We start from the raw sequence: 15,084 nt of genomic DNA on the forward strand, positions 1-15,084 counted from the left end.
TACAGCACAGGGCGGATGATGCCGAGGACCGCCAACGCCGCAATAATGTGAGAGTGGTGGGGTTACCGGAGGGGGCTGAGGGGAAGGACACTGCCAATTTTGCGGAGAGATTTTTTATGGAGCTGCTAGACCTCGGTGATCGCCCCCCCACTTATGTTGTGGAAAGAGCCCACAGAGTACCCACGGCTGCTAGGCCTCCGGGGGCCCCCCCGCGCCCGTTCCTCGTCCGGTTCTTGAACTATAGGGACAGGGACATGCTGCTGTCAGAGGCGCGCAGACAGAAGGATTTGAAATATGACAACGCCCGCATCATGCTGTTTCCAGACTTTTCTGCCGAGACCCAGAAGAGGCGTCGCTCCTTCACGGACGTGAAACGACGGCTCAGAGATAAAGATCTGAAATACAGCATGCTGTACCCTAGTCGCCTCAGGGTACAGCACAAAGGCTCGGTAAAGTTCTTTGATCGCCCGCAGGATGCTTGTGATTGGCTGGATCGGTTGCAGTGAAGTCCGTTCTCTCTGAGGCCTCCAGATCCGTTTGGATTCGCAAGTTCTTCAGCTGGTTTGTGCTCCGATTATTTTTTCCCCCTCTTGATTTGCTTCGATTTTTGATCTTTTAATGTATGATTACTCTCTGCTGACAAGTGCTCCCACTGACGATTCCCATTGTTTTCTTTGTTTTTTTCCCTCACGTTCTGCGTGGGGTCACATCATTATGTCAGTGTGTGGACTGGGGCCTTAGGAGTTTAAGATGCAAGATACATGCAAATACTTTACATCACTCCTCATACTTCAAAATGCTGCAGTGCCAGTGGCTGACCTACTGGTTGCTCTTTATTTTTGGTCGGTCGGCTGTGCAATACTTTTTCTTTTAGCCGATGGAGCTCTGACAATAGACACAGATTTTTCTATCATCTGTTCATGCCGAACTATGATCGCAGAAGGTGGTTCTCCACCTGGTTTGTTTGTTACAGGGTTCAAGCTGCATACCAGACATTTATCTGTTTTTTTCTGTTCAATGTGGTTTCTGGTTTAATGGCAGGGGTGGGGGGTTTGTTTGACCAACACCTTGGGCTCTACCCTCGCAACTCACTTTGGGACTTGAACTGGTCTGATCTACCTATACATAGCACGTATATAATTATCTATTCTTGTATGGTTGCTTCATTACGGAGACACTGTTATTTTGCTTCTGAAATGGATTATGGATAGTCGCATCAAGATTTTGTCCTGGAATGTCAGGGGTTTAAACAACAAATTCAAGAGGGCGGCTATGTTTCAATACCTCAAACAGGTCAGACCACATATCGTCCTCCTCCAGGAGACCCATTTAGAAGGGAGTAGGATTTTGGCCCTACGCAGGCAATGGGTGCAGAGGGCGGTTCACTCCACCTACTCTACTTATTCGAGGGGGGTCTCTCTCCTGATTAGCAAAGCCCTCTCCTGTGTAATCCACCAGGTCTTTACAGACCCGGGGGGTCGATATGTGGCAGTCCTTTTGGAGATATCCACGCACAAAATCTTGCTGGTTAATGTATATCTGCCTCCTCCTTTTCAGGTACAAGTGCTACATGACCTACTGGTGACATTGGCCCCACACTTGCATCTACCGATGTTTATTATGGGAGATTACAATGCCATTCTCGACCCGGTGCTGGACTCCTCCAATGCTGCTAGGCAGGCGTCGGGGGATCTCGGCTCCTGGGCGTCAGTGGCGGGGCTGACCGAGTTGTGGAGATGGAAGCACCCCGGTGTCATTTCATACTCCCACCTTTCCACTACACACAGATCTTCTGCTAGAATAGATTTAGCGTTTGGTAACTGCTTTGCCCTACAACATGTGTATGCAATGGAATATTTGTCGGGGGGCCCTTCTGATCACAACCCACTCCTGGCCACTCTGGCATTTCCGGAGGGTGGTGCCAGGGGGGGCTGGAGACTGTCCCCGGGGTGGTTGGGGGAGGACCAGGTATCGGAGCATCTGAGCAAGTCCATATCTACATACTGGGAGACCAATGAGGGCTCGGCGGAGCCCTCGGTGGTATGGGATGCTTTCAAGGCTGCGACAAGGGGTGAGTGTATCTCAGCCATAAAGGCAGCCAGAAAGGAATTTAACCAGGAGGGTGAGACCTTGATGGCCAACAAGCGGGAGAGTGCTAAAACACATGCAGACTCTCCCTCGGAGGCCTCGTATGTCTCTCTTCTGGAGGCTAGGCGCTCGCTCACCTTACATTTTTCGAACCTGGCGCACACCGAGGTTAGGAAAAAGGCCGAAAATGTTTTTGCAGAAGGGGATAAAAATGGAAAGCTCTTAGCCAACTTGGCTGCGGAACAAAAAACAACGGTTAGTGTTCCTGTGGTGAGGGGTGGGGGAGGGGACCTGATCACCGATCCTGAGAAAATCTTGGGGGAGTTTGTGGATTATTATGCAGCCTTATACTCACCCATTCCAGCATATAGCCCGGCTGACTTAGACGAGTTGTTGCAAGATGTGGAGCTGCCGCGTCTGTCGGATTCAGATACGGCATTTTTAGACGAACCTATCTCGGTGTTGGAAATAGAGGCAGCGATTCAGGCCTTCCCTCCGCGTAAGGCGCCGGGCCCGGACGGGTTCCCGGCGGACTTCTACAGGTCGTTTGGCTCACACCTGGCACCTAGACTTAATAAACTTTTCAGTCACTGCTGGGAGAGGGGAGCCTTGCCGGACTCCATGAAAGAGGCCTACATGGTGCTCCTCCTGAAACCCGGTAAGGATCCACTAGCTTGTTCCTCCTATCGCCCCATAGCGCTTTTTGTTGGAGACTGAACATTGTTTCATGCTATGTTATACATTGCTTGGTTTATTTCCCTGTGTATTTGGAGTATGTCCACTAGATGTCACTATACACAGATACTCTATCATAATGTTCTTTGTGTTAACTATCTGTTACTGCATTTTTCCTGTTATCTATGGTTGTTGTTCTTCTATATCTCGTGTGCTAACATGAGCACCATGCTCTCTGCTGTATGTCTCTTCAATACAAATGAATCCAAGTAAACTACAGCCATCCATATATGTCTGATTATTCTTTGCATCATCTGCACCAGCCAACAAAGGTTATGGGCCCAGACAACGTGAATCATCAGACAGCCGGAACAGAGGCCTAGTCTTCACCTGCACACCATCTTTGATCAAGCTGCGGAGGAAATCTGCTCTGAGGTATCCAGGCACTTGGAATACGAGCAAGGTACATCAATCATGGCTAGCAGCGGGGATCTTAAACTGGGGATCACTAAGCTAAATAGTGACAACTACCAGATGTGGAAGTTCAAGATGGAGATGTTGCTGAGCAAAGATGACACATGGGATGTCCTCACCACAGACAGGCCGGATGTAGACAACCAGGAGTGGGATAAGAAAAACAGACAGGCAAGAGCTACAATAGCCCTACTGGTAGAAGATGAACAGCTTATCCACATAAAAGGGGAAGATACTGCCAAAGGTATGTGGAATGCACTCTGTAGATTACATGAGAGCTCTAGCTTAAACAACAAGTTATATTTACTAAGGAAGCTGTATCAGTCAAAAATGACTCCAGAAGGGGATATGCAAGAACATATAAGAAGCGTGCTGGAGATTGTTGCACAACTCAGGGACCTCGGAGAGGAGATCAAAGATAACCATGTGACAGCAATACTTTTATGCAGCCTGCCAGAGTCATACAACCCTCTGATTAATGCATTAGAGACAAGATCTGAAGCAGAACTCACATTACAGTTAGTGAAATCTCGACTTTCAGATGAATACAAGCGCAGAAAGGAGCAAACTTCTCACAGGCAAGAGAGCGATACAGGAGCAGCACTTAAAGCAACAGACACTAAGATGCCAAACTGGAAGGCCAAACTATGTTTCCGGTGTAACAGGGCCGGGCATTTCAAGCGCGACTGTCCATTGTGGAGGAATGAGCAGAGGGAAAAAGATCCCAATCAGGCACTCATAACCATGATGAAAAATAACGACCAAGCAGCGTGGCACGGAACTTTTAAAGTGACAGATGCCGTCACCAACCATAAATGGTATATAGATTCTGGAGCAACAAGTCACATGACTAACGACAGAGAATTCTTTGTAGAGCTCAATCCAGACAAGAAAGAAGCCATATATCTTGCAGACGGGAGTTGCACAACTGCTGAAGGAACAGGATATGGAATAGTCACTTGTAAAAATGAGAATGGACAAGTGTTAAAAATACCAATGACGGATGTACTGTATGTTCCCGGACTCAATGGCGGCCTTATATCAGTCAGGCGACTGGCAAGCAAAGGACTAACCACAACGTTTAAAGGTGACCAATGCACTATCCAAGATGGGGAAAGAGTGATAGCAACAGCTAAAGCGGGCAAGCACCTTTATGAACTTGATGTTGTTGAGCAAGAAACAAAGCTCTGCACACATAAACACAAGAACTGTATTCATTTATGGCACAGACGTCTGGGCCACAGGCACCCTGACAGCATACAGGAGCTGGCCAGACGGGATTTAACGAAAGGCTTCAAGTTAACAGGCTGCCCAAACACGCTAAGGTGTGAATGCTGCATCAAGGCCAAAGCCACCAGAGTAACCCCACCAAAGGCAAGTGAAAGCAGAGCAACAAGACCGATCGACCTAATACACACAGATGTATGCGGGCCTATGAGAACAACCACCCCAGGAGGAAATAAATACATATTAACTTTTATAGATGACTACTCAAGGTTTACAGTGACATACCTAATGAAGAATAAGTCAGAAGTATTCGACAAGCTGAAGGACTATGTTACCAAAGTAAGCAACAAATTTCACAGAAAACCATTAGTACTCAGAAGTGATAATGGTGGGGAGTACACCAGGTTTCAAGTTGAGAATACACTCAGGGAACTAGGAATAGAACATCAAAAGACTGTCCCATATACTCCAGAGCAGAACGGGGTAGCAGAGAGGAAAAACAGATCCCTGACTGAAATGATCAGATGCATGTTGACTGATTCTGGACTCCCTGAAAAATATTGGGGAGAAGCAGCACAAACGGCCACCTACCTACAAAACAGATTACACTCCAAGGCAACAACCAAAACTCCATACGAGCTATGGCACAGTCGAAAACCAAGCATAGGACACCTCAAGGTATTTGGAAGCAAAGCTTTTGCTTACATTCCGGGAGAAAAGCGCAGCAAGCTCCAGAATCGAGCAATTGAAGGTGTCTTTGTTGGTTATGCCGACAACACCAAAGGATACAGAATCATAGACCCGAAGACCGATAAAGTGACAATCAGCAGCAGCGTAACATTTATCGAGGACCCGAGAAATGAAGTAACGGAGCCAGCCATGCCAAGAGCAGAAGTACCAAATAACGCTGAGCAGGTTTTCTTTCCTATGGAACGAACCCCCGAAAGTGATACTGTGTCACAGAAAAGACTGGAACAAACTGAACCAGCTAATGACGCTGAACCAAGACGCTCAATGAGGGAAAACAAAGGTAAACCCCCCAACAGACTCTCGTACAAAGTAGAAACATCCTGTGTAAGAGAACCCACTTGTTGGAAAGACATAACACAACTCCCAGAGAGGGAAGCCAAGAGATGGATAAAGGCAGCAGAGGAAGAAATCATCTCACTACAGGACACGCAGGCTTGGGTACTAACGCAACTGCCGGCCAAAAAGAGGGCAATTGGGTGTAAATGGACTTTCAAGGTCAAGTACAACACTGATGGCACAGTTGAGAGATATAAAGCGAGACTCGTAGCCAAAGGATACTCCCAAAAATATGGAGAAGACTACGACGAGACATTTGCCCCAGTCGTCAAACATACCACAATCAGAGCTCTACTCACAGTTGCAACTACAAAACAAATGCTAGTAAAGCACTTTGATGTAAAAACCGCTTTCCTACACAGTGACTTAACAGAAGACATCTACATGGAGCAACCAGAGGGCTTTGTAGACCCACAAAAGCCAGAACAGGTGTGTAAACTTAAGAAGGGGATCTACGGGCTCAAGCAAGCAGCCAGAGCATGGAACATGAAGATTAATGAGGTGCTTTTGAGAGAATCCTTTCAGAGGAGCAAGGCCGATCCCTGCCTATACACCAAGAAACTAAATGGTAGGTGGATCTTTGTACTCATTTATGTAGATGATCTGTTAGTATGTTATGAGCAAGAAGGGGATTGTTCCAGACTGCTGGAGGTCTTAAACATGGACTTTGAAACAAAAGATCTAGGTGATGTCAAACACTTCCTAGGCATGCAGATAGAAAGAGAAGAAGATGGTAGTTTTCTTATTAACCAGAGTCACAAAATACAGGAAGTAATTGAAACTTTTGGGCTCAATGATGCCAAACCAGTCAACTCGCCTATGGAGACAAATTATCTTAAAGAACTAAACAACTCAATTAACCCCTTGCAAAATGACTCACAATTCAGAAGGGCAATGGGTAAGTTACTATACATTGCTACAGTGGCAAGGCCTGACATAGCTACAGCAGTGGGATTCTTATGCAGAAAAGTATCCCAGCCAACCCAGATGGACTGGAACGCAGCAAAAAGGATCATACGCTATTTGAAGGGAACAATAGACTTTAAACTGAAATTTTCATCAACAGGGAAGAGTGGTCTGACTGGATATGTGGATGCAGACTGGGCAGGTGACCCCAGTGATCGGAAATCCACCAGTGGACACCTGTTTCTATTTAAAGACGGCCTGATCAGCTGGACCACCAGAAAACAGTCCACAGTGACACTGTCCTCCACCGAAGCAGAATACGTGGCCGCATCACAAGCAGGGCAAGAGGTAATCTGGTTGAGACAATTGCTGGAAGATCTAGATCAGAACCAGAAAGAGTCCACGCCCATCTATGAGGACAATCAAGGATGTATAGCACTCACACAGACAGAGCGGATAAACCCGAGAACCAAACACATAGACGTGAGATATCACTTCTTAAGAGACTTACAAGAGCAAGGACAGATGGATCTACAATACTGTCCCACTGAGGAAATGTTAGCAGACATCCTTACTAAGCCTTTGCCTGCAAAGAGACATATGGATCTAACGAGAAGAATCGGTTTGTCTAATTAAGCACTTCACAATGAGAAGGGGTGTTGGAGACTGAACATTGTTTCATGCTATGTTATACATTGCTTGGTTTATTTCCCTGTGTATTTGGAGTATGTCCACTAGATGTCACTATACACAGATACTCTATCATAATGTTCTTTGTGTTAACTATCTGTTACTGCATTTTCCTGTTATCTATGGTCGTTGTTCTTTTATATCTCGTGTGCTAACATGAGCACCATGCTCTCTGCTGTATGTCTCTTCAATACAAATGAATCCAAGTAAACTACAGCCATCCATATATGTCTGATTATTCTTTGCATCATCTGCACCAGCCAACACTTTTAAATACGGATTTAAAAATTTTAACCAAGGTATTGGCCACGAGATTAGCAAAAGTTATAGCGTCCATAGTAGATATTGATCAAACGGGTTTCATGCCAGGCATGTCAACGGACACAAATTTAAGGAGGCTGTTCACCCATATCCAAATGGATAATTCTGACTGTTTAGCCAAAGTGATTGTTTCCATTGACATCGAAAAAGCATTCGATTCGGTTGATTGGCACTACATGCATGCGGTATTGGAGGGAATGGGTTTCGGCCCAGGCTTCCGCCAATGGATTCGACTTTTATACGCTGACCCACGGACGGCTGTCCGATTGGGGTTCAGGGTATCCTCCTTCTTCACAATAGGCAGGGGCACGAGGCAGGGGTGTCCCCTCTCCCCGTTCCTTTTTGCCTTAATGATGGAACCCATCGCCAGGGCCCTCAGGCGTTCGGATGAGGTGGGAGGAATTAGGGTTGGCTCCATCATGGAATCTGTTGCGCTTTATGCAGACGACTTGCTCCTGTTTCTCCGAGACCCGGGGTCGTCGCTTAAGGCGGCCTTGCGGATCCTGGACAGATTTGCATCTTTTTCGGGGTTACGAGTGAACTGGGGCAAGTCGTCTATCCTCTCTCTGGGCCCGGAGGCCCAGTCGCGAAAGGATGACACATTGCCGCTGATCTGGGTCTCCTCCCTCACTTATTTGGGGGTGAAGGTTACCGCCAATATATATGATTATATGCCCCTGAATCTCCTCCCGGCAGTGGAGTCCCTGAAACAGAAAATACAGGCCTGGAAAAAGCTGCCTCTCTCATTGGTAGGTAGAGTCAGTTTACTTAAAATGAAGTTTCTACCAGTACTTCTTTATTTCCTGCGACACTCTCCAATGTGGATACCAAAATCTTTTTTCACCAAGCTGAATGGTTTAATTGGGGCTTTCATTTGGTCACCCCGGGCACCCAGAATTAGCATCAGGGTTCTACAGGAACCATGGGGACAAGGAGGGCTGGCGCTTCCCGACTGGCAGAAATACTATCTGGCTGGCCAGATGGTGTTCGCCAGGAGGTGGCTGCTGGCGGATGAGGGAGACACGGCCACTGTACTGGAGGCCGCACTATTAGGTTCGTATGAAAGCTTACGGTTGGCCCTCTATAGGGGCCCGAGATCCTCCTTACCTATCACCACTTCCATGAAGGCGACTATCAGAGCGTGGGAGACTGCCACAGTTCTGATGTCACCCTCCTACTCGGGTGTGTCCCCCTCGGCTCCTCTGTGGCTAAACCCCAATTTATCGGACTTTTGCTCCCTCCCGGACCCGATGATTTGGGCTTGTGGGGGAGTTAAGTTGCTGGAGCATATCACCAGAGAGGGCGAGCTCATTACCTTTGACCAGCTGAAAGATAGGCATGGTCTCCCGAATTCCTTCTTCTTTAGATACCTACAACTGCGCCATGCCTTTCAGGCGCAGTTCGGAGATCGAAGGGTGGAATCTCTGCCCTCGACACTAGAGAGTCTCTTGGGAAGTGAAGAACTGCCCAAGACTTTGTCCACAGTATACAAAGCATTGTTCACGAAGACGCCCATAGGAGTCACCAGATGTAGAGAGCGTTGGGAGAGGGAAGTTCCAGACATTCAGGGCGAAGACTGGGAGGATATGTGGGATCATCCCTTCAAACATTTAGTCTCAGCTAGGGATCGCTTAATACACTTTAAGTTTCTACACCGTATTTATTATACTCCTGCTAGGTTATCCCGAGTATACCCATCGACTAGCAGTCAATGCTGGAGGTGTGTATTCTCTCCAGCGGATTCGGAACACATTTTCTGGACATGCCCCCTCATAAAAACTTTCTGGACAGGGGTGGTGGAGTGTTTGTCAGAGGTTCTCAGCATATCGGTCCCCTTGACGGCTAGAGTCTGTCTCCTGGGATTGGTCGAGGAGGTTGCTCCCTCCTTGGCCCATCGCACCTTGATAAATATAGGGCTTTTCTATGGCAGGAAAGCTATCTTACTGAGATGGAAAAAGTCTGTTGCTCCCACTCTAGAATACTGGAAGGGACTAGTAAACTCTGTAATTCACCTGTACAGGGCCACGTACAGATCAAGAGGTTGTGGGAAAAAGTTTACAAAGGTTTGGCAGGCATGGCTAGACAGTCCGGTAACGGTGGGTTAGACCTTTAAGTCAATTGACTACTGTATTATGTGATTGCACCTATGCAAGATTTCTCATTTAAAGGTTGTTAGATCAAATATACGCAAAACTCCTGTATGCAAGGGTTGTGGGGGAGGGGGGGGGGGAGGGGGGGGGGGAGGGTGTGTTCAGGGAACTGTGTTTTCCCTATGTAAATGTGTTTTAGGTCCTGCGCGGCCGCTTTTTTGGTGGGTATGTTGCCCGCCTGTATGTGTTGTTTTTGTGTGCAAAAACCTAATAAAAAGAATTAAAAAAAAAAAAAAAAAAATGCATTTAAATTGCATTCTTTATTGTGAAAATGACAGTTGCAGTTTGGGAGTTAAACACAGGGGGCGCTGTAGGAGTTAGGGATCACTGTGTATGTGTTTACTAGTGTAGGGGTGTGTGGCTGTAGGAATGACGTTATTGATCGTGTCTCCCCTATAAAGGGAATGACGCGATCGATGCGCCGACACAGTGAAGCACGGGGAATCCGTGTTTACACACGGCTCTCCCCGTTCTTCAGCTCCGGGGAGCGATCGCGACGGAGCGGCTATAAACATATATATATTTGTTTATAGCCGCGCCGTCGTCCCGGATCGCTCCCCGAGCGGACCCGACCTCCGCATGTACCGGGGGGGGGTCCCGATCGGACCCCCCACCCACGTCTAGCAGAGGACGTACAGGTACGTGATTGTGCCTGTCCGCGCCATTCTGCCGACGTAAATGTACATGAGGAGGTCGGGAAGTGGTTAAGCAATATTATTTTCACTGCTCCCAAAAAAAACGGCCGTTTTAAAAAATAAAAAAAACCTTGATACATGTCCCCTGGGGCAGGCTGAGGTCCCGAAACACTTTTTAGGACAATACTTGCAGATTAGCCTTTAAAATGAACACTTTTGATTTCTCCCATAGACTTCTGTAGGGAGTTCGGCGCGGCTTTACATATTACTTTCAATGCGCCGGCTGCTACGCTGGTTCATGCGCCTAATTAAGGCTTCACCCGGAGTACTAATTAACGCATGAACCAGCGCAGCGCACTGACAATAGTAAATCAGCCCCTATGTGTTTAAAAAACACTTCATGCGTTTTCCAAAAACGCTTTGTGTTTCCAAAACACTTCCTTAGTCACCTAGGACTATGCAAAAACTCTTTTACAAGTCTTGTTTGTTAGTGTTTCCTAAACACTTAACTGTACTTTCCCTTCCCCACACAGGTTAAAAACTTCACACGATCGCGAGCAATATGTCATGGTAAGGTAAAAATAGATTTAAACACATACCTTGAATATTGCCGCCATCATGCTGCCGAAACTACGCCAGTTGTTAGGGTTAAGTACTCTCACCACCGGACCCCGTTGTTCCTCATATCCAAGCACAGCGCTGGAGATCACTTCTGAACCAGTAAATTGCACACTGAGTCAAGTTCAGGGAAATGATCTAATGATATATCTTTATTCATGGCTTTTATAATGTTTCTACAAAGCGATTACAAAACATAAAGGTTAACCTGGTCATACATTCGGTGGAGTTTATCAGCAGACATGTTCTCATAACAATACACTGAAATGCGTCTTTAACACAGAACTCTGTCTATAAACTCCAAAACATAGGATAAGCGTTAAAGGTCAAATAACAAGCTATGTTCTATAAACAAACGGTTACTTAGAACAGGCTGGAACAGAGAAATAGAAATAATGTCTTGACAAGATGAATCTAAGATGGATACTCAATACAAAATGGAGTCACAATGGCTCATATCCTTTCAGTCGTCTGTAAAGGGACGGAAGCACGGCAGCTCTACATTGCGGTACTGGGAAGGGAACAGGTCCATGGTCTGGAGCTTGAAGAACATAATTTCACTGCTCCCTTGCAGTTTAAAAGCCGTGCTGTCGGGTTCACAGTCGGCCAGCCCGTCTAGGAGCCGAGTCAGAGCGCCCTCAGCCGTAGAGCACCTTAAAGACTGGAGGATCGGACAGCCGTTCATGTTAGAGACGTGAAACCTCCACAGCGTGCGGGCCAGGCAGAGTTCGCAGGTGCCGGGCAGAGGATCGTCCTCCATGTTGCAGTCATTGATGGTAGCGGACTCTTCGGCCAGGCATGCGTCTTTGTAGATGAAGTAACGCCAGGCTATCTCTGTGATGTACCGGACGCCAAAGTGTTTAGGAAAGGAAAAGTTCTGCTGGGCGGGTTGCATGAAAGAGGTTTTCTTGGGTAAGGCCGAGGCCCCCGTGTGCTTGAAATAATTGGTGGCAAAGTTTATGTGGGGGAACAGGGTCTCGCCTGAGCCTTTGAGCATCAAGTCTTCCATAGTGATTAGACCCATGTTGTAGCATATCAGCTTCTTGATGGCCTTGACTAGCGTGTGTTTAGCGTTGCCCAGCGTCTGATCTTCGTCCAGCCTGTACTCTATTGTGTTGTTTTCCATGGCGCTTGAGTTCATAGCCTTTTCCCCTTTGTCGGCCGCGTTCTGCATGTGGGGAAGATCGGACTTTTCGGCCCCCGCTATCACCTTCTGCTGCTTGGCGTTGATCAGCTGGAAGTCGAAAGGGAGTGTTTCCAAACTCTTGCATCTGGGCAGTACAAAAAGAAACAGCACTCCAGTAGACATTTCATATCTGAGGTGGGGGTTCAGTTTTTCCTCTTGGTCCTGGAGAACCACCGGCTCTAGCATAATCTGATAGATGCCGCCCCCCGTATACTTTGTCAGAAAGAGAAAGAGTTCAAAGAGGTGCTGTTTGAAAACCAAGGCTTTGTTCAGGCATAGCTGGTGGTTTTCGGTCAGGAGTTCTTGTTTTGCAAAAGTAAGAAAGAAGATTGTGCGGGACTTTGGAGCCGAAACCGTATTGGCAACGAAAGTATCACGTGACAGGGATGGCAGATTGTATGACATACTGGCGCCTATACCACGCACGTCTTCCTCAACGCGGCACCTTCGATCAAGACGCTGAAGTTCCAGTCTTTGTTTCAGCAATACAGAAACAGTTGGCAACACCAGGTTGTCCCATGAGAGCTTGATTTTGCTCTTTTTGATGGGTTTTTCCTTATCGTCTCTCAGGTCTAGGAAGTTTGCTGCCGTCTCGTGCTCTGCCTCTTCTCCTGTGGGACAGAGGCTGGAGGTTGTGGGCCTGGAGCCTTGCACCTGGTGAGAAGTGGAGACTGAGGGGCCTGGGGCCGCGGTAGCCGTGTAAGTGGCATGTCCTTGTTTGTAATCTGTTTCGGAGGCCTTAGCTTTTTGGAATCTTTTGACAGTGGCCGCCTTAATGGTTTTCAGCAGGTCGGAGTGCGTGGGTTGCTCCTTAGGCTGCGTGGCGTAGGACTTGTGGAAAAGCTTGCAGGCTTCTTCAAACTGCTTCAGTTCTTCTTTTTCTTTTTTGTACTGTTCCACCAGCAGTTTAAAGAGGTCTGGGTAATTAAGGTTGATGGGTATTAGATTCTTGTCCGGGTAGGCAATGTTGTAAAATACTCTAATGTCATTTTCAAAATCTTTCATCCTGACTGCTTGCTTGCCTTCCGTCTTTAGGCTTTCCATCATCTTGCAGGCGACCTCTCCTAAAGCATTGATTTCCTGTATCATCCTAGACTCGGGCGAGGTGTGTTTAAGTTTCAAAGTCTTTTTAACAGGAGGGGGGGATCTTTCTATCTCCTCCTCCGAATCTGAGCTCCTGCTTCTCTCAGTCTTGCGTTTGTACGCCCTTTCCATGCTCTTGGACCTGGTGTGCTTTTTAGACACTCTGGCTTGGGTGGAGGGGGCAGGTCTGCGTACAGCGGAGCGTGACCTGCTCTTCCTCGCACGCCTCTTGGTGGACTTGGCAGAGCGAGACCTGGGCTTGGGAGAAATGCTTCTCTTGCGGGCCCTGGGCTTAGAGGTTGACGAGCGTGAACTGGATTCTGAGGTGGACCGGTTACGGCTCTTGGGCTGTGGCTCAGGGCTTTGAGAGGTAGAGCTGCATCTGCTTCTGCGTTTGGGCTTGGTCTTTTGGGTTTCCGACCTAGAGCGTGCATTTTCTTCCATCACATACTCGACGTCGGACACCTCCTGTTCCTCGAGTTCAGACTCTGAGTCTTGCTTAGGAGCGCGGGCTCTTTCTGCGGCCATGGCTCTTTGTTTTTTTAGGGCTGCGGCTGATGTTACTTTTAATTGTTTTTTCAGGTTCAGTAGCCTTTGGCTCTCAACGCCCGGTGGTAAGATGAAAGAGGACCTCTGCTTTTCGTACTTTTTCACCACACGGTTGGCTGGGCCCACAGAGCTTTCTCTTTTTTCTTGTGCTGGGTTTCGTGCAGGGAGTTTGGGTATTTTGAAAGATTGGATTTTGCCGGAGTGAGAGGTACTCTGGTGACTTCTAGACGAATAGTTATATCTGCTGCCGGAGGTCTTGCCCTTCGAAGTCATTTGCTGCTGAACAGAAAAAATGAGCAATTACTACATGGCAGTGTGGGTACTTATACATTTTGCTGAACACCTAAAAAACACGCCCCGTGGGTCGGCCTCTGCTAAACACTTGCAAAAACACAAGACCAGAGCAAGCTACGCTCACCCTAAGTATCCTCCTGTACATTACGCTTGGTACGCTGCGGGTAAGTGCTGTACACGTAAAGGTGTACGGCTCACCGATAGGGCACACACAATGCAGAGAGTGCACATCTATATAACATGGTAAAACACAACGACATTGTGACGAACCCGAGTGTCAGATCCCCGCCCTCCGCGCCAACTTGCGACGAAGGACCGGCCACCCTCACACCACGCTGTCACTTACGTAACAATGCCACTCTCAGCTGCGCCCAGCACAAAGATTTTCCAGCTTGCGGGACCACAATCTGCATACTAGTAGCCTGAGAGCGATTGTCACTGGGCTAATGACACAATTAACCCTTTAACTCCCACCACCAACATTGATAAGGAAGCATTGGTACTCCCGTCAATTAGCAGTACCAATTAGGATTTTAGAATAAGCGTCTGCACCACACACTGTCACCACAGGCGCTCTTCAAAAGGCACAGGTTCCTTTATAGCTTGCATTAAGGGTTTTAGAGACAAGGGCCCGGATTCAAAGAGATCTGCGCTCTATTTGCGGAGGCGCAGGGCAACGATTTTGCCCTGCGCCCCCGCAAATATTTTGCGCTGCCCTCGATTCACGGAGCAGTAGCTTCGTAAATTGCGAGGGCGCGCCGGCAAAATTGCCCGGCGTAAGCGCACGCAATGTAAACATCCCTTGTAATAGAAAAAAGCATGACAGGTCCTCTTATATATGAGATCTGGGGTCAAAAAGACGTCACATCTCATATTTAGGCTTAAATGACAAAAAAAAAATGTTTCTTTAATCACTTCCATACCGGGGGGCACCTACGCACCTTCCCGCCCAAGCCAATTTTCAGCCTTCAGCACTGTCGCACTTTGAATGACAATTGCGCGGTCATGCTACACTGTACCCAAACAAAATTGGCGTCCTTTTTTCCCCACAAATAGAGCTTTCTTTTGGTGGTATTTGATCACCTCTGCGATTTTTTTTGCG

This window comes from Rana temporaria, unplaced genomic scaffold (assembly GCF_905171775.1).
Source record: "Rana temporaria unplaced genomic scaffold, aRanTem1.1, whole genome shotgun sequence".
NCBI classification, from domain to species: Eukaryota; Metazoa; Chordata; class Amphibia; order Anura; family Ranidae; genus Rana; species Rana temporaria.